Below are 26,394 nucleotides of genomic sequence, written 5' to 3'. Positions count from 1 at the left end.
AAAAAGTTTGCTCCTGCCTTGTGCGCTGCTAGCTGCAAGATATGGTGAGGCATCCATCCAGCGAGGGAGGGGCAGGAGCGTAGAAAGCTGGTTCACCATAATTTAATAAGGTACCGGGGGATTTAAAAAGTTGTTATATTCACTCCATAAGGGAAAAAAAGTGCATCTTATGGAGCGAAAAATATGGTAGCATCTGGGTACCATGTGCACATAGGGATTTTACTGTGGAATGCCTCAGCACACCTCATGGTAAGCCCTTTAAAGCTGCGGTAAACATACTTTAGTACTTTCTGCAGCTTGGTAAAAAGACCCCTAAACATGATGCAAATGCCTTAGGCAGGGTGTTGGGACAAGGTACAGAGCCTGGCAGGGAGGGGGGACAGGGTGCAGAGCCTAGCAGGGAAAGGGGCTGGCTGCATAGTCTGGTAGGGCAGGGAGGGAAGGGGGCTGGGTTTAGAGCCTGGCAGGGAAGGGGAACAGAGTGCAGAGCCTGGCAAGGAGTATGGGGTTAGTTACAGAGCCTGGCAGGGAGTGAGGGAGGCTGGGTACAGAGCCTGGCAGGAAGTGAGGGGGGCTGGGTGCAGAGCCTGGTATATTTTATTAAGTATATTAGTACACAATTTGTTTCAGAATGTTTTTTTTCTTATTTTCCTCCTGTAAATCTAGGTGTGTCTTATGGTCAGGTATGTCTTATAGTGCAAAAAAATATGGTAATTTTGTTTTTTTGGGTCTATGCGCTGTGTCATGGGGTTGAGAGTTGGTATGTCTGTGCTAATTGGTTTGCATAACTACTTTGATGCACACTAATTGATGTGCTAAGCTTTTTAGCATGCGCTAAATATTAGCACGCGCTAAATGCTAACACATGCACGTGCATGTTATTCTATGGACGCATTAGCGGCTAGTGCATGCATTGATTTAGTGCACGCTAAATCCGCGCTAAAACGCTTAACGCGCCTTTGTAAAAGAGGGCCTAAGGCCCTCTTTTACTAAGGTGCGCTAACCAATTAGCACGCTCTAAATGTTAATGCATGCATGCTAGTCTATGGACACGTTAGCGTTTAGAGCGCTCTAATCAGTTAGCACACCACAGTAAAAGAGGGGGTTAGAGTTTTCAGTGGGAACTGAACCCAGTTCCTTAGGATCTCAGCCTACTGCACTAACCTTTAGTCTACTCCTCTACTGTGTAGGCTAGTCTTTTTGCCCTGGCACACTATACAATAAACATGGATGGCAGCAATTTCTCTGGTTGGTCCTCGATTATGGAATGCTCTGAATGGTTCATTGAGGCTATGTCAAGATCTGAAGTCTTTCAAAAAATTTCTGAAAATGCATTTATTTGTTAGAGCATTCTTTTACACTAGCGGCTATTTATTTTTAGTTTTCTGCTAAGTCTGTTTGATTATTTGTAAAGCTGTACTATTGTTATTTTATTCTGGATTTATGCATGTGAATATTGTAATCTGCTTAGGCTATAAGCAGAACAGACATTTTTTTAAATCAATCAATCAATCTTATTCTTCTTGATTTGTTGAATGACCATGCTTGCCTACTTGAATACTCAAGGCTGTTGATTTAGGGGTCTTTAATGTACATACGGATTTCCCCAGTATCTCAAAGCAAATAATATTTGGGTATAGTAGGCACTCACCAGTCCCTAGAAGGCATGGAATCTGCATTTGTACCTGAAGCTTTAAAGGATTAAGGGGTCTTTTTATACAACCATGGCAAAATGTGTAATTACCATAGCTTAACGCAGGACTTTATCACGTGGTAGATGCAAATTTTGAGGCACTTTTTCAAGGTGTTCCCACTATTTTGTTTTTATTGCAGGTTTTGCATTAATGTTTCCATTAGCATGTGGTAAGTGCAGCACACTACCTGGGTAACACTTCCACTCTCATTCCCCACTAGTGCTGCCCGATTTCCAATTCGAATCGATTCACCGATTCACATTGGGTGAATCGATTCGAATCGATGTGTATTTTTAAAAAATTTGGCCTCTCCGATTCGGAGCCCAATCTCCCTGTGCCCGGTTGTCATCGTGCTCACGAATCCTGCCACGCAAAACATTTTTTTTTTTTTTAAACCCTCTCACCGGCTTGTGGATTCGGCCTGACTCGGCACAGCCTGAAGTTGTGTTTGATTCCGGCTAAAGAAAGTACAAAATAAAAAAAAACTGGCGATTTTTCAAACCCTCCCCGTAACACTAGCCTGTATTAGCAGCTGCACCGCTCTCTCCTTCCGTAGCTTTAGCGAGCCAATTCCCTTCTGCAGCCTCAGATCCTCTGTTAGGCCGTCTCGCCTCTGATGATGCAACTTCCTTCTTCCTCGGAGGCAGGACGGCCTAGCAGAGGCTCTGAGGCTGCAGAAGGAATTGGCTAAAGCTACGGAAGAAGAGAGCGGTGCAGCTGCTAATCCAGGGGAGGATTTGAAAAATCGCCTGGTTTTTTTTCTTTTGTACTTTCTTTAGCCGGAGTCAAACACAACTTCAGGCTGTGCTGAGTCAGACCAAGGAATCCACAAGCCAGTGAGAGCCAATGAGAGCCTGTTAATCAGGAGGGGAGCGTGGTGCCGATGGACCTGGGAGACAAGAGGGAGGGGTGCTGATAGGAGGCGAGGAGAGGAGGGAGTGATGCTGCTAGACCTGGGAGGTGAGTGGGTAAGGTACTGCTTCTAGTCAGAGGGGAGGGAAAGGGAAGGGAGAGGAGCCCTGCTAGTTAGAGAGGAGAGGTGATGCTTGCCCTGGGGGTGGAAAGGAGAGGTGCTACAGTTAGTTGGTGGGGGAAACGGAAGTAGAGGGGAGGGAGAGGTACTGTTGGAGCTGAGTGGAGGAGGGAGGTGAGAGGGAGAGGTGCTGCTGGATTGGGAACAGAGGAGAGTGCTGCTGGACTTAAAATGGAAGAGGGAAAGCTGCGGCAGGACTGAGGGGAGAACAGTGGATGGGGGAGGAGAGCAGTGGAGGAGGAGAGTGAGAGGGGAAGGGAGAATAGAAATGCTGTTGCTGCACCCAATTGGGGAGAGAGGGAAGGAGGGATAAGGAAGCCCAGGGAGAGGAGAGGAAAGAGATGCCAAGACCATGGGAGGGAGGGAGGGAAAGGAAAGGCAATACTAGACCATGAAGGGAGAGATGTCAGGGCATGGGGATGGGGGGCGGGGGGAGGAGACAGATGGCAGACCAGGGGAAAGGAATGGAAATAGAAGGGGAGGACACAGATGGAAGATGGATGGTTAGCACGGAGAAAGAAGAAAGAAGTGAGTTATCAGAAGACAGCCAGACAGTAAAAGGTAGAAAAAATCATTTTATTTTCTGTTTTGTGATTACAATATATCAGATTTGAAAAGTGTATTCTGCCAGAGCTGGTGTTAGACCGCAAACGTGACCTAGGATTTTACAGAGAGAGAAAAAGTCCTTTTTGTTTCTTTATTTTGTTTATGCCACAGCGCCAGTGTGGGTAGAAGAGGGCAAAGGGGGTGTAGAAGCTATAAAATAAACCCACCAGGATGTTTGAAAAAAAACACCCAATTGGGCAGGAAAATAGAATTGAATCGAATCGAAAAACCAATTCAATAGGCTGAATCGAATCAAATTTTTTTTCCTGAATCGGGCAGCACTATTCCCCACCCAGTTCATGCCCCTTGACAGAAAAAAAAGTAACATACAAAAGTAACTACTGCTAAGCCCCCTTAAAACCATAGTTCTGTAGCCTGTTTCCCTGCATTAGTAATGCATTAAAGGCCAGGTTCAGTAAATGGCATCCATAGTTAGGCGCCATTGTGATCTACATTAAAATTATATTCTGTATAGGGCACTCTACACCAGTGTTTTTCAACCGCTAATCTATCGAGCCGATAAGTCTTCTTCTCCCCGACGTCAATTCTGCAGTCGGAGAGGAAGAAAGGGGGCAGGCAGGGAAACAGAAGGAAAGAAGAGAAACAGAAAAAAAGAAAGAAAGGTCAGGGAGAGAGGAAGAAAAAGTTGGGGGAGGGAATGAGGTGTGGAGGAGAGAAAGCATACAGGCTGATAGAAGGGAAGAAAGATTGGATGCACAGTCAGAAGAAGAAAGTGCAACCAGAAATCACCAGACAAGGTAGGAAAAATGATTTTATTTTAAATTTAGCAAAGTGGAGGCAGTATTACCACAGTTTTCAAAGGAATTTGCCCAAATAACTTAATAGTTAACTGGGTAAATTCCCAGAGATGAAAACTTCCCTTCACTTACTATGCATAGTTCTGAATTTATATCTGCTGTCTATATTTTACAATATGGTCACCTTTTACTAAACCGCAATAGTGGTTTTTAGCGCAGGGAGCCTATGAGCGTCAAAAGCAGCGCTGGGCATTCAGCGCAGCTCCCTGCGCTAAAAACTGCTATTGTGGTTTAATAAAAAGGATGGAGGGTATATTTGTCTATTTTTGTATGCTATAAAAACCAAATACAGAGAGAGACTGAGAGCTGTTGACGAAGAGCTACGTGTGTGTCTTTCTTCGATTCCAGCCAGAATATCAGCTTTGTGTTCAGCCAAACAGGCCCAGGTTTCGCACTGAATATAAGAAAATAAGAACATAAGCAATGCCTCTGCCGGGTCAGACCTGAGGTCCATCGTGCCCAGCAGTCCGCTCACGCGGCGGCCCAACAGGTTCAGGACCTGTGCAGTAATCCTCTATCTATACCCCTCTATCCCCTTTTCCAACAGGAAATTGTCCAATCCTTTCTTAAACCCCAGTACCGTACTCTGCCCTATTACGTCCTCTGGAAGCGCATTCCAGGTATCCACCACCCGCTGAGTAAAGAAAAACTTCCTAGCATTTGTTTTGAATCTATCCCCTTCCAATTTTTCCGAATGCCCTCTTGTTCTTTTATGTTTTGAAAATTTGAAGAATCTATCTCTCTCTACTTTCTCTATGCCCTTCATGATCTTGTAGGTTTCTATCATGTCTCCTCTGAGTCTCCGCTTTTCCAGGGAGAAGAGCTCCAGCCTCTCCAATCTTTCAGTGTATGAAAGGTTTTCCATGCCCTTAATCATTCGTGTCGCTCTCCTCTGGACCCTCTCAAGTATTGCCATATCCTTCTTAAGGTACGGTGACCAATACTGAACACAGTACTCCAGGTGCGGGCGCACCATTGCCCGATACAACGGCAGGATGACTTCTTTTGTTCTGGTCGTAATACCATTTTTAATAATACCCAACATTCTGTTTGCCTTCTTCGCGGCTGCTGCGCATTGTGCCGTTGACTTCATTGTTGTATCCACCAGTACACCCAAATCTCTTTCAAGGTTACTTTCCTCTAATACTAATCCCCCCATTTGGTAGCTGAACATCGGGTTCTTTCTCCCTATATGCATGACCTTGCATTTCCCTACATCGAATTTCATCTGCCATTTATTCGCCCACTCCTCCAGTTTGTTTAGGTCCCTTTGTAGGTCCTCACACTCTTCCGTAGTTCTAACCCTTCTACAGAGTTTAGTGTCGTCCGCAAATTTTATAACTTCACATTTCGTCCCCATTTCCAGGTCATTAATAAATATATTGAACAGCAGCGGTCCAAGTACAGACCCCTGCGGAACTCTGCTCGTGACTTTCCTCCAGCCCGAGTAGTGACCCTTCACTCCAACCCTCTGTCTCCTGCCTGCCAACCAGTGTTTGATCCATCTGTGTACGTCCCCTTCCACCCCGTTGTTCCACAGCTTCCTAAGTAGCCGCTCATGGGGTACCTTGTCAAAGGCCTTTTGGAAGTCAAGGTAAATGATGTCTACAGGTTCCCCTTTGTCCAACTGGCTGTTTACCCCCTCAAAGAAGTGCAGTAAGTTTGTTTGGCACGATCTTCCCTTGCAGAAGCCATGTTGGCTCGCTTTCATCAGCCCATTTTTTTTGATGTGCTCACAGATGCTGTCCTTTATCAGTGCTTCTACCATCTTGCCTGGAACCAATGTCAAACTTACTGGCCTATAGTTTCCCGGGTCTCCTCTTGACCCCTTTTTAAAGATAGGTGTAACATTTGCTATCTTCCAGTCCTCCGGAATCTCTCCAGTTTTCAAGGATAGGTTGCAAACTCGTTGGAGTATTCCCGCTATCTCATTTCTTAGTTCTTTTAGTACCCTAGGGTGGATTCCGTCCGGGCCTGGTGATTTGTCACTTTTCAATCTATCTATCTGTTGGAGGACATCCTCATGGCTCACCTCTATTGCTGACAGTTTTTCTTCTTGGTCACCATGGAAGATCACGTCGGGTTCCGGTACACTGGATGTGTCCTCGCTTGTGAAGACTGACGAGAAGAATTTGTTTAACCTGTCGGCTACCTCTTTTTGCTCCTTTATCACTCCCTTTTTGTCTCCATCATCCAACGGTCCTACTTCCTCCCTCGCTGGTTTCTTCCCCTTAACATATCTGAAGAATGATTTGAAGTTTTTTGCCTCCCTGGCCAGTCTCTCTTCGTATTCTCTTTTCGCTCTCCTAACCACTTGATGACATTCTCTTTGGCGTTTCCTGTGTTCATTCCAGTTTTCCCCAGTTTGGTCCTTTTTCCATTTCCGGAATGATTTTTTCTTGTCTCCTATCGCTTTCTTCACCTCATTGTTTATCCATGCGGGGTCTTTTGTTCGGTTTTTTTTTACACCCTTTTCTAAATCTGGGGATGTACATATGTTGTGCTTCTTGCACTGTGCCCTTGAATAGAGACCAGGCTTGCTCTACAGTTTCTGTTTTCCTTGAGCTGTTTCTAAGTTTTTTTCTTACCATTGCTCTCATAGCATCATAGTTCCCTTTCTTGAAGTTGAACGTTGTCACTGTGGTTCTCTTCCCTTTTGCTGTACTTACTCCTAATTTGTACTGGATCATATTGTGATCGCTGTTTCCTAGTGGTCCTACTACTTCCACAATAAAGTATTTTATAATTTTTCACTATTCTGTTTACTTAATATTTCATAATAAAGTAATTATAAAATACTTTCTTTGTGTTTATTTGATTCCTATTCAAGAGAATTAACAATTTTCTAAATGCCAGGTAGGTGTTGGAACTTAATATAATATTACCAAGATGTTTATCCCTTATACTGCAGGAAATCCACACAAATAGAGGAAGCAAAACTAAACTGCCAACTTCAAAGGCTCAACATAGAACAAATGTAAAGTGGCCTGTGAAAGTTGCCATAAATTATTCTAACATTCACCAACTATTTATCAAAACAGTGCTCAGAGTTGAAATGTGATTTTTCAGACCAGACGCCGGTCATGCCGGACGTTTAAACAGGCTGCAACTTCAACTCTTTAATCATTGCACATGTTTTGTTTTATAAATTGCACGTGAAAAATTCCAAAAACTACTCTGAAATTCTACTGCTGTTGATAAGATTCTGGGCTTGATGCGTTTCGTTGTAGCTGCTTCACAAAGCCCGTAATACAAATTGCCCAAGCTCAAAAAAGTGGTCTGTAAAACACAAAAAAACAAAAATTTCAAAACAATTGCTCATAAATTCACAAAACATTATACAAAACAGAATAAAACAAAATATCATGGCTACTCGGAGGTACCTGTCTATCTCTCCCCAACCATTCTTCAAACTACAGGCAGCGCACTCACGATTGACTTCCTGCTTTTGAAGAGCTCCGGACCGGAAATGACATCACCTGTCCAGCGGACTGATTGAAAAATGACACTGAAAACGTCAAGAATGACAGTTTAAGAATGGTTTAAAAATGCCCACCATTCTACATTCTTATTAAGCCCCCTTGGTACAACAGTTTCCCATCTGTAGATCCATTTCTGTTCTTTCCTCCACAAGACTTCCATCAGATTTTCCTCTCTGGTCAATACATGCAAACTTGATAGTGAATCAATCGCTGTTGGAAAATTGGCCACAGAATCAGCCAACAGTAATTGAGTCGCTATCGTTAGTGAATCTAGCTTTCTGTTTTCTATCTTTTTACTAGTTCTTAATCCACAATAGGACATTTCCTCCTATCCCATGCCTTTTAAATTTACTCAGGAGTCTTTCATGAGGTACTTTGTGAAATGCTATCTGAAAATCCAGGTAGAATATTTCAACTGGTCACCTTTATCCTCATCTTTATTAATGTCTTAAAAAATGTAGCAGATTAGTGGGGCAAGATGTCCCTTGGCTAAATCCACATTGATTTAATCCTAGTAACAAGAGGTGATTAAATTTGCAGATGACACTAAACTGTTCAAAGTTGTTAAAACACATGCGGATTGTGAAAAATTGCAGGCGGACCTTAGGAAATTGAAAGACTGGGCGTCCAAATGGCAGATGAAATTTAATGTGGACAAATACAAAGTGATGCACATTGAGAAGAATAACCTGAATCACAATTACCGGATGCTAGGGTCCACCTTGGGGGTTAGCGCCCATGGAAAAGATCTTGGTATCATTGTAGATAATACAATGAAACCTTCCGGCCAATATGCAGTGGTAGCTAAAAAAGCAACCAAGATGCTAGGAATTATTAAAAAAGGGATGGTTAACAAGAATAAGAATGTTATAATGCCCCTGTATCACTCCATGGTGCAACCTCATCTGGAGTATTGCGTTCAATTCTGGTCTCCTTATCTCAAGAAATATATAGTGGCACTAGAAAAAGTTCAAAGAAGAGCGACCAAGATGGTAAAAGGGATGGAAATCCTCTCTTATGAGGAAAGACTAAAACAGTTAAGGCTCTTCAGCTTGGAAAAGAGACAGCTGAGGGGAGATATGACTGAAGTCTACAAAATCCTGAGTGGAGTAGAATGGGTACATGTGGATCAATTTTTCACTCCGTCAAAAATTACAAAGACTAGGGGGATATGCGAAGAAGTTACAAGGAAATACTTTTAAAACTAATAGGAGGAATTTTTTTCCACTCAGAGAATAGTTAAGCTATGGAATGCATGGCCAGAGGTTGTGGTAAGAGCGGATAGCGTAGCTGGTTTTAAGAAAGGTTTGGACAAGTTCCTGGAGGAAAAGTCCATAGTCTGTTATTGAGAAAGACATGGGGAAGCCACTGCTTACCCTGGATCGGTAGCATGGAATATTGCTACTCCTTGGGTTTTGGCCAGGTACTAGTGACCTGGATTGGCCACCGTGAGAACGGGCTACTGGGCTTGATGGACCATTGGTCTGACCCAGTATGGCTATTCTTATGTTCTTATGGAGGTTTTTGGTGAGTTTTGGTAGGCTCCTATTTTACACTACATCTGTACTAGTTAAAGTGGGCTTGGGTCCTCTAATCTGTAATCCACTGCACCAACCGCTAGCCTACTCCAGGGTCCTGCATGCTGATCTAATAGGACTGGCCATAACATCTGAAGCTATCATACAGGATGGAATGTACTCTTTCTTTCACATCTTTGGGAGAGGATGGGGTCAGATAAGGTGGGGGGGTGTAATCTCTTAATCCCTCTAGTGGTCATCTGTCAGTTCGGGTACTTTTTGGCACTTATTCATTATTGAAGCAGGTCTAGTCTCAGACGTTTTTATAATGTCCTATTATTACAGAAAAATGTCCCAGTCATAAGCCTGCCCTAGTCCCACCAAAAACACATCTCCAACATGCCCCCTTGAGTATGCACTGCAAATGACCTATGTAGATTAGTATCTTAACAATGGGTTTCAAAAATAGCAATTTGGACATTGGGAGAAAAAAGTCCACGTGCCGCTTTGTACCACTTTTTGGACATTTTTCTGATTTGAAAATGAAGCCCTTTATATTCTTTGCAAGATACAGCATCCAATACAGAACTTCATGTGGGGGTCTTACTAATAATTTGTATTTGGGGGGGAACATTATCACCTCCTCCCTTCTTTTTCTATGCAGCCTAGCATGCTTTAGGTTTTGGCCACTGCCTTATAACATAGTTTTGCTATCTTGAGATCCTCAGTAGAGGTCTGCACGGGAACGTGGATCGTGGGAATCCCGTAGGTCCTGCGGGGGTCCCTTGGGAATCCCCCCTAACCCACGGGACTCCCACGGGGACCCCCCTTTAGCCAACGGGACTCCCACGGGGATGGAAGGCTTTGAAAGCAGGGTTCATCCATATAATATAATGGACACATCAGCCTTAGTAAAAGAAGGGGTTTATAAGTTAATTACCTGAACAGAAAACAAAAAAAGGGTTCCACCAAAGAGATTCTACAAGGAAATCAGCAAAAAAAACTGTGGAATTGATGATCCTGTCAGAAGTAATTGCTGCTTTTTATGGGGACAGGCGGGGATGGAGATAATTCCTTGCGGGGATGGAATGGGGACGGAGAGGATCCTGACGGGGATGGGTAGGGATGGAGAGGATCCTGGCGGGGACGGGTGGGGATGGAGAGGATCCTGGCGGGGACAGGCGGGGATGGGTGGGATTTCTGTCCCCGTGCAACTCTCTAATCCTCAGACACTATCACCCTGAGGTTCCTCTTCTGGTCCATGCACAGCAGCCTCTCTCGTCCTATTACATACATCTCTTTTGGAATTCTACATCCAAAATCGATCACTCTGACTTTCTTCACATTAAAACTTAACAGGCCAGTATTAGCCCATGCCTTTCATTTTTTTTTAGATTGTTTCATGTCATTTACCCCCCTCTAGTGTGTCCTCTTATGGAAATTTTCATTTCATCTGCAAAAAGGCAGACTTTTCCTTCAAAGCCTTTGGAAATGTGGAAGGGCATTTTTGAAAGGACATCTAAGTCCAAATTTGGGCATTTTGGGAAACACATCCCCAAATCTTGTAAAGAAAAGGACACAGCCTCAGCATCCTGAGGTTGTGGGTTGAAATCCTGTGTTGCTCCTTGTGACCCTGGGCAAGTCGCTCAATCCTTCATTGCTCCAGGGTAGAAACGTTATGAGCCTGCCAGGACAGATAGGAAACATGCTTGAGTACCTGATTGTAAACTGCTTAGATAACCTCGAAAGGCGGTATATAAATACCTAAAATAAATAAAACCGTTCCCCCAATTCATCATCTTGGGACCCTCCTCTAGGCCATTTATTCATAAGCCTTCTGTGAAGAACAGTATCAAAAGTTTTGCTGAAATTTACAGTAAGTAAATCATATCCAATGCTTACCCTTGATCTCTGGTCACCCAATTGATGGAATCAATCAGATTCATTTGGCACAATCTTCCTTTGTTAAAACTATGTTGCCTCAGATATAGCAACCCTTTGGATTCTAGAAAGTTAATTGTCCTTTTCTTCAGCTTTGTCTCTAATATTTTTCTCATTATCAAGGTAAGGCTTACTGGCCTATAGTTTCTCACTTCTTCTCTATTACCACATTTAAAACCAGGAATCATATCAGCCCTTTTTCAATTCTATTGACTGTTCTCTAAGGATCCACTACACACATCCTTTAAAGGACCCTCCAGAACCCTCTTGGTATCCTAGGATATATCTCAGGTGACCCCATGTTTTTGTCCACTTTTAGTTTTGCAAATTGTTCATGAACATTTTCTTCCTTGAGCGGTTTCATCTTTGTCAATCTATTTATTTATTCAGTTTTTTAGCCTGTCCTCCCATGGAGCTCAGAATGGGTTACAAATCAGGCACTAAATCATTTTCCCTATCTGTCCTGGTAGGCTCACAGTCTATCTAATGTACATGGGGCAGTGGAGAATTAAGTGACTTGTGCAGGGTCACAAGGAGCAGTGCGGAATTTGAACCCACAACCTAGGATGCTGAGGCTATAGCTATAGCCACTACACCACACTCTCCTCCAATCATCTGTGTTCCTTCTCTAGGATTTTCTTCTATGAGCAAATAAAAGTATTTGTTGAGAATGTTTACTTTGTCTTTGTTTCTTTCTACACATCCTTCCTCTGCATCTTTGAGTCTCATAATTCCATGTCTGGCTTTACTCTTCTCAATCATATACTAGTAAAAAAGTCTTGTCACTTCACTTTAATCTTTAGCCATTTCTTTCTTTTGCATCTCCTTTGCCATCCTGATTTCTCTTACTCTTTCAGGTCTGTCTGGTTCTTCTTCTTGTGATCTTTTATATTTTGTGAATGCTAGATTCCGTACAAACGTAAGGAAGTTCTTCTTCACACAGAGAGTGGTGGAAAGCTGGAACGCTCTTCCAGAGTCTGTTGTAGGGGAAAACACCATCCAGGGTTTCAAGACTAAGCTGGACAAGTTCCTGCTAAACTGGGACTTACACAGGTGAGGCTGGACTCATTTTAGAGCACTGGTCTTTGACCCGGGGGCCACCGCGTGAGCAGACTGCTGGGCACGATGGACTACTGGTCTGACCCAACAGCAGCAATTCTTATGTTTTGAGAACTACTGATCTAAGTAGCCAACAATATTGGTGTGGCTTTTGCCTAGGTCTCCTGGATAACTGCTTAATGTCACCATTTCCCCAAATTTATGAACATACTTATGTGTAAGGAAATATATCAGCTTAGAGCTGGAAGTGAGAAAGGAGTGCTAGGAATTTAAAGAAAGAAGCAGACTAGAAAATAATGAACTGCCTGCCTCTTCTTCCCCTACTGTTAAAAATATTACAGACTTGAATGATATTACCTGCTGTTTTCTGTTTCCACTGGATTCCTCAGGGGGGAAAAAAAAACTATTTCTGTGTATATGGAAAACCTTTGTCTTTCTATTTGAATTGAAGTGGTATTTCCTTAAATTTGGGTTTTTTCACAAAGATCTGCTACATCTCACCACCCATTACACAGAAAACTTATATATTAATGCAAGTCACTGAGCCAGACGTGTTCAGTATAAATACTGTTTTCTTTCTCAGCATGTCTTATGATTGACTGCCTCTTTAAGGGTTACCATGGTAATGTGGGCTGATATTGAACCTGCAAACAGTAATAATGATGGCAGTGTTGACATCTTGAAAAAACAATTCAGTCATACTGAGAGAAGCCAGTAACAACAATCCAATAATGTTGTGACTTATAGGCCTTATTAGCAGGAAATGGGCGATGCATTCCAAACCTCCCTCTGAATCAGAGGCCTGTTTCTCTGTGCTGAGATTAAAGCAGCAATATGGGCTTAATATTTTTTTTTTTCAGAACTATCAGCTTCCTGATTTCTTGACTTTGTTGCTTCCTCTTTAGTCCTATTTTTAAATTTCCTTTACTGTTTTAAAATAATTTGATTTTGTATTACCTTTAGAACAGTGTTTCTCTGCTCGGTCCCGGAGTACCTCCTTGCCAGTCAGGTTTTCAGGATATCCACAATGAATATGCATGAAATAAATTTGCATATAATGGAGTTAGTATATGCAAATCAAGTTTATGGAGATTCATTGTGGATCAAATGACCTAACTAAACCTGATCGACCCTCCACAGATCCCTGGAAATGCCCAGGCCATCTCTTATTGTAAACCACCTAGAACTAAAAGGTTGGCGGGATGGAAGACACTAATGTAATGTAATGTAATATTCTGAAAACCTGACTAGCAAGGGGTAGGGTTACCATACTAAAAAAATGTTGCATAGGTGGTAGAGGGGAGGGAGACAGACTGCAAGGAGAGGATTAAGAGATGCAGAAATGTTGGGGAATACGGGTATATGGGAAGAGAGGAAGAAATGTTAAAATTTATGGTGGAAGGGAGAGATGTTTGACCTAGGGCACAAAAGAGGGGGAGAGAGATGGTGGATAGTGGGAGAGGCAGGGATGTTGGGACGGCAGAGAAAGGGTGACCATGCTGCATGGGGAAAGGGAGAAGAGAGATGCTGGACCAAGGATGCAAGGGAGGGGAAGAGAAATGTTGAACATGGGGGTGTATGAGAAGGAGGGAGAAATACACAACAGGTGTTAACTTTTAATGTAGTTTTTTTTAAATTTATATAAAATATCTTTATATTTTGCACTGTACAGCATAGGCAGCGGAACGCTTTTCTGTTTGGGGAGGGGCCCAAAAGCTCCACCCAGACCCCACCCAATCTCCACCCCAGATCCCGCCCCCATAATAGTACTAATTGTAATACCATTTTATCTATTCATTTTTCATATATACATACAATATAATCTTATTAACACCACATAATGGTTAACCACAAAATTAAACTACACAAAGCACATTGTATGCTTCTGAACATTCATTTCTACCAGAACACTTCGCCTTGGTCACACATGCAGAACACAGATAACCCCTATGCAAATATGGGACCACAAACTAAAAGTACTAATATATACAAATGAAACCCTAAGATGCAAGACTCTGCAAGCAGTACAACCCCTAGAGAAATAGAAACAAATACATTTCTTCCTGAACAATGCAAAATATAAACAGCAGATGTAAATTCTCAAAACTGACACAATTCAATCACTAAATTGAAAATAAAATCATTTCTCCTACCTTTGTTGTCTATTTATTTTGTTTTTCAAACCATCTTTTCGCAGTCACTGGCTGAACATCCTTCTGTCTATGCTCTTAACTGTGTATCCAGGGCCACCTTATCCATTTGCTGTTTTTCTCTCCTTCACTTTCTGCCATATATCCATCTTTAGCATTAAATTATAACATTCAACTTTCTTCCATTTTTCTGCTTTCTTCTCAAAATCTATTTACTTTTCCATGTCTTCCCTTCCCATCTATCCATGTGTACCATTTCCTCCCTCTTTCTTCTCCCCTATTCCCATCTATCCATAAGAAGCATTTCTTCTTATCTCTTCTCTGCCACACCCATTGCTGTGCAACATCTCCTCCCTCTCCCATGGTCAGGCAACTCTGTCTTCCCCCTTCCCCATTCCTCCCTCATATGGTATGGCATCTTTCTCCTCTCCTTCATATAGCCTGGAATCTCTCTCCTCTCCCATGGTCTGGCATCTCTCTCCTTCCCTCCCTCTTCCCGAGGTCAAACATATCTCTCCTTCTCTCCTCTCCTTTCTTCAGTCTGGCATTTCTCATCCCTGCAGTCTGGCATCTCTCGCTCCCTTCCTTCCCTTCCATTCTGTGGTCTGACATCTCTCTCTCTTTCCTTCCCATTCCAGTGATCTGACATCTCTCTCTTCCCTCCTTCCTTCACCCTTCTCTGGAATCTGACATCTCTCCCTTCTTTGAGTCATCTCTCCTCCCTCCCAGTGTAATATTTCTCCCTTTCTCCTCTCCACCACTATCATGTCCAACAATTCTCCCTCTTCCCCATGTATACTACCTCTCTTTTCCTCTCACTCCACACACCTATGTCCAAGAGTTTTCTTTTTCTCTAGACTTTAAAAAAACAAAAAACTAGCTATGTTCGGATGGGGATTTACGTCAAGGAATTATTGTCTGGATGGGAATGTCTGGAAGGAGTGGAAATGTGGTGGGCAAAACTGAAAGGAACGATTGTAAGGGTGACAAACCTTTTTGTGAGGCAAGTAAGTAAAAGTAAGAGGAAAAGAAGGCCACTTTGGTTCTCAAAAGTAGTAGCTGAGAAGATAAGGAATAAGGGGTTAGCTTTCATAAACTACAAAAGATCGCAGAAAGAGGAAGACAGGCAAAAATATCTAGAAAAGTTAAGAGAGGCTGGTCTTGTAGTCAGGAAAGCAAAGATGCAAATGGAAGAAAAAATAGCTGACACGGTAAAACGTGGAAAGAAGACATTTTTTTTTAGATATATTAGTGTTAGGAAGAAGTGCAAAAGTGGCATTGTGAGACTCAAAGGTGAAGGGGCGGAATATGTAGAAGATGATAAAGAAAAGGCCAAATTGCTTAACAGATATTTCTGTTTTGTGTTCACGGCTGAAGTGCTGGGAGCGGGACCACAGAAGACAAACGTGAATAGGGATGGAGAAGTAATAGACCCTGATCGATTTTCAGAGGGTTGTGCTCGTGAGGAGCTAGCTAAAATGAAGGTAAACAAAGCAATGGAGCCGGATGGTGTACATCCTAGGGTGCTGAAAGAACTTAGGGAAGTTCTGGTAATTCTGCTGACTGACCTTTTCAATGAGTCTCTAGAGTCAGGAGTGGTCCTGGAGGACTGGTGAAGGGCGGATGTGATCCCTCTCCACAAAAGTGGAAGTAAGGAAGAAGTAGGGAATTATAGGCTGGTAAGTCTAACTTCTGTGGTAAGCAAATTAATGGAAACATTTTTAAAACACAGAAAGGTCAAGTTTCTGGAATCCTGTGGATTACAGGATCAGAGGCAACATGAATTCACCAGAGATAGATCTTGTCAGACAAATCTGATCAATTTCTTTGACTGGGTGAACAAAGAATTGGATAAAGGATGTGCACTAGATGTGGTGTATTTAGATTTTAACAAAGCCATTGACAGTGTTCCTAAAGTGACGGGCTGGGTCAAGAACTGGTTGAGTGGAAAGCGACAGAGGGTAGTGATCAATGGAGATCACTCTGAGGAAAGAGATGTTACCAATGGTGTGCCTCAAGGTTCTGTTCTTTTTAACATTTTTATAAACGATATTGCTAAGGGTTGTTGGGTAAGATTTGCCTCTTTGCGGATGATACCAAAATCTGCACTAGAGTAGACACACTAGATGGTGTGAATAACATGACCTGGCAAAGCTTGAAGAATGGTCTGAAATTTGGCAGCTAAAATTTAATGCTAAGAAATGCAAGGTCATGCATTTGGGCTGCAAAAACCCAAGGGAATTGTACAGATTAGCGAGTGAAGAGCTTATGTGCACGACTGAAGAGTAGGACTTGAGTGGGTAATGTATGTGATGATCTTAAGGTGGCCAAACCGGTTTAAAAGGTGATAGCGAAAGCTAGAAGGCTGCTAGGTTGCATAGGGAGGTATTGATGCCCCTGTATAAGACTCTGGTAAAAACTCATTTAGAATATTGTGTACAATTCTGGAGGCTGCACCTTCAAAAAGATATAAAAAGGATGGAGTTGGTCCAGACGAAGGCTACTAAAATGGTATGTGGTCTTAATCATAAGGCGTATGGGGACAGACTTAAAGATCTCAATCTGTATACTTTGGAGGAAAGGCAGGAGAGGGGAGATATGATAGAGATGTTTAAATACCTACGTAATGTAAATTCGCATGAGTCGAGTCTCTTTAATTTGAAAGGAAACTGCAATGAGAGGGCATAGGATGAAGTTTAGAGGTGATAGGCTCTGAAGTAATCTGAGGAAATACTTATTTACAGAAAGGGTGGTAGATGCATGGAACAGTTTCCCAGAAGAGGTTGTGGAGACAGACTTTGTCTGAATTCAAAAGGGTCTGGGATAGGCACGTGGAATCTCTTGGAGAGAGAAAGAGATAATGGTTACTGCGGATGGGTAGACTATATGGGCCATTTGGCCTTTATCTGCCATCATGTTTCTATGTTTAATTTTGATTTAATCTGTTACATGGATGTTCATTTTCAATGATACCTAAATCCAATGATCATTTTCAAAACAGGAAAATGGCCATCTTTTGTTTTGAAAATGGTCATTTGCTAGATGTGTTTTGTCCTCAGTGTGTCTATCTTTTTGAACCATTTTCATAACCATAAACGTCCAAATGAAAAACACACAAAAACCAGTCGCTGGGATATGAGGGACCAACAATCTTAGTAGACTGGCCACGTAGACATCCCAGCAGAGTAGTGGGGCTCTGAGAGGGTTCACTATAATCCTCTTACATTGTATGGTGAGCCCTTCAAAACTCACCCAGAACGTACTGTACCCAACTGTATACCTCCCCAATAGCCCTTATAAGAACATAAGAATTGCCGCTGTTGGGTCAGACCAGCGGTCCATCGTGCCCAGCAGTCCACTCACGCACCGGCCCTCAGGTCAAAGACCAGTGCTCTAAATGAGTCCAGCCTCACCTGTGTACATTCCAGTTTAGCAGGAACTTGTCCAACTTTGTCTTGAATCTCTGGAGGGTGTTTTCCCCTATAACAGACTCCGGAAGAGCGTTCCAGTTTTCTACTACTCTCTGGGTGAAGAATAACTTCCATGCGTTTGTACGGAATCTATCCCCTTTCAACTTTAGAGAGTGCCCTCTCGTCCTCCCTACCTTGGAGAGGGTGAACAATTTGTCTTTATCTGCTAAGTCTATTCCCTTCAGTATTTTGAATATTTTGATCATGTCCCCTTTCAGTCTCCTCTTTTCAAGGGAGAAGAGGCCCAGTTTCTCCAATCTCTCACTGTACAGCCTGCAAGTGCCTACAAGTATCACTTATATGTCGGTACAATAGATTTTGGGTGGGTTTTGGTGGGCTCACAAGTGTACTACAGTAGTTAGAGAGGGATATGGGTCTGGGTCCTCTTCTTTGCAGTCCAAGTTTCTAAGTTTATATCATATATATATTTTTTTTAATTTATTAAATTTTCAGCATTATAATTTTTACAGATAATAATAAAGGAAATATTACAGAAAAATAAAATATTTCAAGTATAACGTCAGTGGTGACTCAAAATGTAAAATTTTCAAAGGAAGTAGTTAATAAGTTGGAAAATGTTGATTCAAATTTTAAGATTATGGAAAAACGTATTATAACAACAAAGTCTCATGTAGTTACATTGCAAATGGTATCCTCATCAGCTATTAAAGATTTTCATATTACCCATACGAAATTTGAGAAAATGGAAAACATTTCAAAGGCAAAAAACCTCCGATTGGTCAATTTCCCCAAAACTCACTCACTGTCCCCAGAAATTTTAATTCGGAAATATTTTAAGAAAGTATTGGGGCTGGCCGACGCAGAGAAGTTGCCCATAACAAATCTAGTTTATTTCATATTTGATATACTGTTTATCAAGGAATCGCTAAATGGTTTACAATATGTATCAAGTAAAATATAGCACTAAGGGTTCCTTTTATCAAGGTGCGGTAGGCGGTTAACGCGCGGAATACCACGCATTCAACCACCTGCCACGCTAGTCGCTAACGCCTCCATTGATGAGGCGTTAGTTTTTTTGCTTGCCGTGGGGGTTAGCACGTGATGAAATGTCCGACGCACTAACCCCCGAAGCGCACCTTGATAAAAGGAGCCCTAAGAAAATGAAAATGAAGAAGCATTCACACCACTCCTAAACTAGATAATTCAAAGTTCACATTATTTTTATGAACAGTGCTCAAAGTTTTTCTTAATTTGCAGACCGCTACACCGGATTACACCAGATGTATTGAAGGCTGTGACCAAACTCTCAATCATTGCACATGTTCAGTAGATAAATACAAATCTTCAATTTTTGAAAAAAAGGTAAAATGAAGCACTCATCTGTTGTTAAATAATAGTGTAGAAATGCCATATGCGGCTTAAGTGCTGAATATCAGTACTTAAGTGGCTAAGTAAGCCGCATATGGCATTTCTACACTATTACCTATTTTTCCCTTCTGTTTGTGGATATCAAGTAAAATATATACATTAAAATAAAACAATAGCAATTCAAACTAACCCCCTCTTCTATGAAACTGCGCTAGCAGTTTCTAGCATGGGGAGCCGCACTGAATGTCCCGCGCTGTGCCCGACGCTCATAGGAACTCTTTGAGCATCGGGAGCAGTGCGGACCATTCAGCACGGCTCTCTGCCCTAAAAACCGCTAGCGTGGTTTCGTAGAAGAGTGGGTAAATGTAGGGAGGGTATACTTGGACTGACAGGACTCATTATATATGAGGAAAAGGACAAGAGGGAGTGAAAAATGCATCGAGATAAAATAAATATAAAAGGTAGAGAGAGGGTAATGGAGAGTACAAGAGGGAGGGGGGGGTCGCTTCTAAGGAAGCGTTTTGTTGTTCTTTTGCAGAAAGGTTGTCCTTGTTTGGAGGAGAGGGAGGACCTTAAGTGTGAAAGGCGTCTTTAAAGAGAAAAGTCTTGATTTGCATTCTGAATTTATGTAGAGAGGGTTCTAGCTTGATGTGGAGGGGAAAGGCGTTCCAGAGTGTAGGTCCACTGCACTGACCACTAGGCTACTCTAGAGACCTGCTTGCTGCACTGATAGGACTAGCCATAATATCTGAGACTGTCATACAGACTGGTATGTACTGTTTCATTCACTTCTTTTCTTGGGGGGGGGAGGGTCAGTGATCACTGTAGGAGTAAGGGCGGGGGCATGCCTTCATGGCTCCAGTGTCATCTAGTCAATTTGGCCACCTTTTTGGTACTCCTTTGTTATTGAAACAGGACTTGCCTCAAATGTCCAAATTTTGCCCTGGACATTTTCTGCAATGATCTATTATTGCAGAAATAAGCCCAAATCATAAGTCTGCTCTAATCCTACCCAAAACATGCCCTTACATGCCCTCTTGAGATTTAGATGCACTGCAGACAAACAGCATTTTTCTAATTTGAAAATGAGCCTCATAATGTCCAAGTAGTCCTACCAACCTATAATTTTTGTGTTGGATTCAATATTATATACACTATTCCCATCATATGACAAGAAGAAAAATGTGTCAAATTAAAGGGTGAAACCTTTAAATGATTCCTTACACAGAGAGTAATGTCTACAAGCAAAATAACTTGTTCTGTTTTTTCTACTTTAGGCTTCTGTCAAAAGTAAACAATGAGCACACAGCATAGCTGCACTTTGCAAGCCACTTGGATCATCAGTGTATGCCAGTTGCCTCCAATGCCTGGCCCCCAGGCCATATGTGGCCTCCAAAGTCCTCCACTGTGGCCCTCAAACAGTTGGCTGAAATGCATTAATTTCAATATTGCCCACTTGATATAGTAGCTGCAAATAATCTCTTAAGTGTTACTCTGGTGTCTCATTTATGGAACTTGCTACTGCTGACAATCCAAAATAAAGTGAGATTTTATGTTCAATATGTTTATTGATTTTCAAAATGAAACAATACACACAATTGTACAATGCATGGTGGTCAATGAAATACATGAATACTGTCTTTCTCCTAAACTTCACCATGTACCTAAACTCCCACCCGCGCCCCAACCCACTCCCCAACCCACCCTACCCCAAAGCCAACCCCAATACAACAAAATACACTCCATTCCATATTGTGCCACAATAGAAATTCACACATTAAGCAGAAGACTACGAGCTCTGTGGGTTAACGTAAGCCAGAATGGTTCCCAACAAAAACTAAAAGATGTACCCCTTGTTGTGTCCATAGAAGAGAATTGTAAACGTTCCATAGAAGCGTGTTGCAGCATCAAGGTACGCCAGTGTGACAAAGTGTGTGTGTGTGTGTGTGTGTGTGGGGGGGGTCTGCTGAAATCCAACAGTGCAATAAAGTGAGATTTTAAAATATATCCTTAAAGTGTTATACAATTAACATTAGTATTAAATGTTAATGTTTAATACCCAGTCTGAACAAGCAGATCAAGGCAGTTTACAAAATTAATTGTATGTGTAAGCTTGAAATCTTTTGATGGCCCTTAGAGCTTTCTTGTATTGTACCCTCTCACTTTGCTGTCTCTGCAGTCACCTCTCACTGCAGCCAAGACTTTGTTGAACTGTAATTTCTGGATACTTGCAACTCTTCTCCACAAGGCTGCCTGTTTATTTATTTGTAACACTTTTAATCAGTTAGCTAAACATGGTTTAAAAAAGGTTTGGCTAATTTCCTAAAAGTAGGGTTACCACATGGCTCCAGATAAAGGAGGATGGATTGAGATATCCAGGTTTTACTGCCTTGCTTTCAATGGAATTAAAACCCAGATGTCTCAATCTGTCCTCCCTACTTCCATTGCTTTCAATGGAAGTAAAACCTAAATGTCTCAATCTGTCCTCCTTTTCCTCAAACACTCTGCCCTTCTCTCTCTCTCAGACATACACACACATACCCCACGTGCCTTAAGACACTCTACCCTTCTCTCTCTCAGACACACACACACCCCACATGCCTTAAGACACTGCCCTTCTCTCTCTCAGACACACCCACCCCACGTGCCTTAAGATACTCTGCCCTTCTCTCTATCAGACACACACCCCACGTGCCCTCAGCCACTCTGAATTTCTCTCTCTATCTGACACATACACCCTCCCCCCCACATGCCCTCAACCATTCTGCCCTTTTTCCCCCTGAAAACATGTTGATTTTGCTGACTCATGAGATTTGGAATTATAAGATCACCATGCTCTTCTTGGCCTCAGCACATCGGTTACTGCACAATATCTAAAGCTTTGTCTGATGTTATGACAAACTAAAACTATATTAAAAAGTTTTGATATCATCTCAGTAAGGCCAATACACAGTCCAAGGACCTTACCATATCATAACAGCACCAACTTCCAGAACTCAAAGAGCAACAACCTTATGCCCTGCGAATATTACACCATGTCAGATAGTTTATGTCCACCTCCACCAGAAGCCTAGTCCATGAACACATCGTAATTTCTGTGAAGTATTTTCACAGGTTAATCCCGAGTCTATCCCCTTTCGTCTTCGTCCTTTGCCTCCTCAGTCTAGAGCTTCCTTTTAATTGAAAGAAACTCGCCTCTTATGCATTTATGCCAGAGTTATTTAAATGTATCATATCTCCCCTCATATCATTAAGTCTGTCCCTACAGTATACTGTATGCTTTGATGACGATCACTGCCCTCTGGACTGACTCCATCCTGTGTATATTTTTTGAAAGTGTAGTCTCCAGTATTGTAAACAGTATTCTACAAATGGCCTCACCAGAGTCTGATACAGAGGCAATATTATTTCCTTTTACCTGCTGGCCATTCTTCCTGTGCACCCAAGCATCCTTCTGGGTTTTGCTATCGCCTTTTCTTCCCAATTGGCCACCTCAAGATTATAATATGTGATTGCACCCAAGTTCTGTTCTCATAAAAGTTCTTCACTTCCTAAACTATACCAGTCCCTCAGGTTTTTGCAGCCCAAATGCAGGACCCTGTATTTTTATTATTATTTTTTTTAGCATTAAATCTTAGTTGACAAATTCTGGACCATTCTTCAAGCTTTGCTAAGTCCCTTCTCATGTTATCCACAGTTCCACACCATCAAGGGTGTCTACTTTATTGCAGAGAGACAAGCCTTACCTTCTGCATTGCTGTACCATATGCCTGGAACAACCTGCCTGAATCAGTGCACCAGGCTCCATCTCTGGCGGTATTCAAAACCAGGCTCAAAGCCCACTATGTGCATTTCTCCCTCTCTCCCCATGCACCATCCCTCCCTCCCCTCCCCTCCATGTCTAATTTTCCCTCTCTCCCTATGCACCATCTTTCCCTCCCCTCCACTCTATGTCCAATTTTCCCTCTCTCCCTATGCACCATCTTTCCCTCCCCTCCACTCCATGTCCAATTTTCCCTCTCTCCCTATTCACCATCTTTCCCTCCCCTCCACTCCATGTCCAATTTTCCCTCTCTCCCTATGCACCATCTTTCCCTCCCTTCCACTCCATGTCCAATTTTCCCTCTCTCCCTATGCACCATCTTTCCCTCCCCTCCACTCCATGTCCAATTTTCCCTCTCTCCCTATTCACCATCTTTCCCTCCCCTCCACTCCATGTCCAATTATCCCTCTCTCTCCATGCACTATATCTCCCTCCTTTCCTGATATTCAGGGCCAGCACTTATCTGGACAAGAGCACTGAATATCCAGATCCCTGGGAGGGCCCAGATGTTGTGTGGGCACATCTATCAGTGTTGGACTCATATGGCTAACTGGGCATAGTTATGACCAACTGTTGTGCAGTCTACTCTGCTCAGTTGGCTATCTGGGTACCAGCCCTGAATATTAGCAGCACCCAGATAGTTCCCAGATCCACCCCAACTCCACCCTGGCACTAACCAAAGAATCCCAAGTATATTGCAATCTGGTAAACTGAGAATAGAAACCACTAGCCCGAATAGGGGGGAAAAAAAATTCCAAAAAGGCAAGTGGTATCCTTATTATATACTTTGTAAGAGACTTCAAAAATTTTTTTTGAAAGATGTAAATAGCCCTTTATTAATTCAACAATATCCATGATCTTTCCAGCAGAGTTGAGGTTCCACAGAAAGATGAAATGAACTGAGCATGCATGTACGGTCGTCTTTAAGAATTGAGCGCATTTGTGTTGCCATTTTTCTGGATATGCTGACGTATTGGTCCAGTATGTAGGGTTGGAGGTGATGCAGTCATGTCACATCTGTTTGTTCCCTTAAGAAACCTTAAGAAGAAGGAGGGTGAAACAATTGGAGCAAGGAGTATATAATTGTTATGGCACTTTGGAGTTGATGTTGAACACTTAAAAAAAATGTTTGGGAGAAATTATTTATTTCATCTTTTTGTGGGAGCTCAACCCTGCTTAAGAACATAAGAACATAAGAAATGCCTTCTCCGGATTAGACCTAGGTCCATCTAGCCCGGCGATCCACACACGCGGAGGCCCATTTAGGTACTCCATTATGAAGACCCGGTTTTCCTGTAACCCTCAATATGATTAGCAAGAAGGTATGCATCCAACTTGCGTTTGAAACCCAGAACAATAGTCTCCATCACAACCTCTTCTGGGAGAGCATTCCAAGTGCCCACCACTCGTTGTATGAAACAGAACTTTCCGATGTTAGTCCTGAACCTGCTGCCGCTCAGTTTCAGACTATGACCTCTTGTCCGTGTCACATCTGAAAATGTTAGTAATGAGGGTTCCTGATCTATTTTGTCAAATCCTTTTAATATTTTAAAAGTCTCTATCATATCTCCTTGCAGTCTTCTCTTCTCGAGGGTGAACAATCCCAGTTTCTTGAGGCGTTCTCTGTAGCTCAATTTCTCCATACCTTTGACTAGTTTCGTGGCTCGCCTCTGCACCCTCTCCAGCAGAGTTATATCCTTCTTAAGGTATGGAGACCAGTGCTGGACACAGTATTCTAAGTGTGGTCTAACCATAGCTCTATAAAGTGGCATTATAACTTCCTCCGATCTACTCGTGATCCCCTTCTTAATCATACCCAACATCCTGTTTGCTTTTTTCGCCGCCACCGCACATTAAACCGAAGGTTTAAGGGATCTATCAATCACTACCCCCAGATCCTTTTCTTGTTCGCATTTGGTTAAAGTCACCCCCCACATCCTATAGTCATGTTCTTTGTTTTTCTTTCCCAAATGCATCACCTTGCATTTGTCTATGTTAAAATTCATCTGCCACTTTTTCGCCCACGTCTCCAGCTGGTTGAGATCCTTCTGCAGATTCTCGCAGTCTCTTAGAGTGCCAACCGCCTGACATAATTTTGTATCATCTGCAAACTTGATTATATTGCATGTTGTTCTCTCTTCCAGGTCATTTATAAAAATATTGAACAAGATAGGCCCAAGAACCGAGCCCTGAGGCACGCCGCTAGTTACTTTCTCCCAGTCCGAAAATTTGCCATTTATGCACACCCTCTGTATTCTGTTTTCTAACCATTTGCTGATCCATCTGTGCACTTCTCCTCCTATTCCATGACTTTGTAATTTAGTCATGAGCCTTGCATGCGGGACCTTGTCAAATGCCTTCTGGAAATCCAAGTAAATTATGTCCACTGGATCCCCCCTATCCATTGGTTTGCTCACCTTGTCAAAGAATTGTAACAAATTTGTCAAACATGACTTCCCTTTCCTGAAGGGTTGTGACCCTCCAAGTGTTGTACAATGGTATCTTTAATTAGTGCTTCAATTATCTTTCCAGGAACTGAGGTGAGACTCACGGGTCTGTAATTTCCTGGTTCCCCTCTTGTTCCTTTTTTGAAAATTGGGATGACATTAGCTATCTTCCAGTCATCCAGTATTTGCCCAGTTTTTATTGACATGTTAGCCAAGGATTGTAAAAGTCCCCCAATTTCTACCTTAAGTTCCTTTAATACTCTCGGGTGAATTCCATCCGGTCCAGGGGATTTATCACTTTTTAATTTGTCAATCTGGACGTATACCATGTCCAGCTCCACATTGACTGTTGTTAGGCTTTCCTCAATGTCTCCGGTGAATATAATCCCTATGTCTGGCATTGTTGTTGTGTCCTCGTTCGTGAAGACAGAAGCAAAGAATGAATTTAGCCTATCGGCTACCTGTTTGTCTTCCTTAATTGTCCCTTTTCCTCCTTGGTTATTGAGAGGGCCCACTGCCTCTCTCACTGGTTTCTTTCCCTTCACATATCTAAAGAAGGGTTTGAAGTTTTTTGCTTCCTGGGCTATCTTTTCCTCATAGACTTTTTTTGCTTCTCTTACCACTTTATGACATTTTTTCTGGTCGGTTTTGTGACAGTTCCAGGCCTCCGTCGTTTTTTCCCGCTTCCATTTTTTAAACGAGTTCCTCTTTTCCCTTACTGCATCCTTCACTTCTTTGGATAACCAAGCTGGTTCACCTTTTTTCTTTTTTCGCCTTCCTTTGGTAATCCTTGGTATGTAAAGATTCTGTGCATCTGTGATGTTTTTTTTCAGCAGAGACCATGCTTGATCTACTGTCTGGATTTCTGTTTTTCTTTTCTTGAGAGACAATGGATATTTTTGGATTAATAAAGGGCCAATTACATCTTTCTTAAAGTTCACATTGCTGGCTCTGGACAAAGCTGCTCTGTACCTTGCCCTGATGCAGCGATGCACCTTTTGATCACCATGAAATGCTGCCCGTTT

The sequence above is a fragment of the Geotrypetes seraphini genome, chromosome 1 (genome assembly GCF_902459505.1).
Source record: "Geotrypetes seraphini chromosome 1, aGeoSer1.1, whole genome shotgun sequence".
In the NCBI taxonomy this organism is placed as follows: domain Eukaryota; kingdom Metazoa; phylum Chordata; class Amphibia; order Gymnophiona; family Dermophiidae; genus Geotrypetes; species Geotrypetes seraphini.
This window is presented reverse-complemented; position numbering follows the sequence as displayed.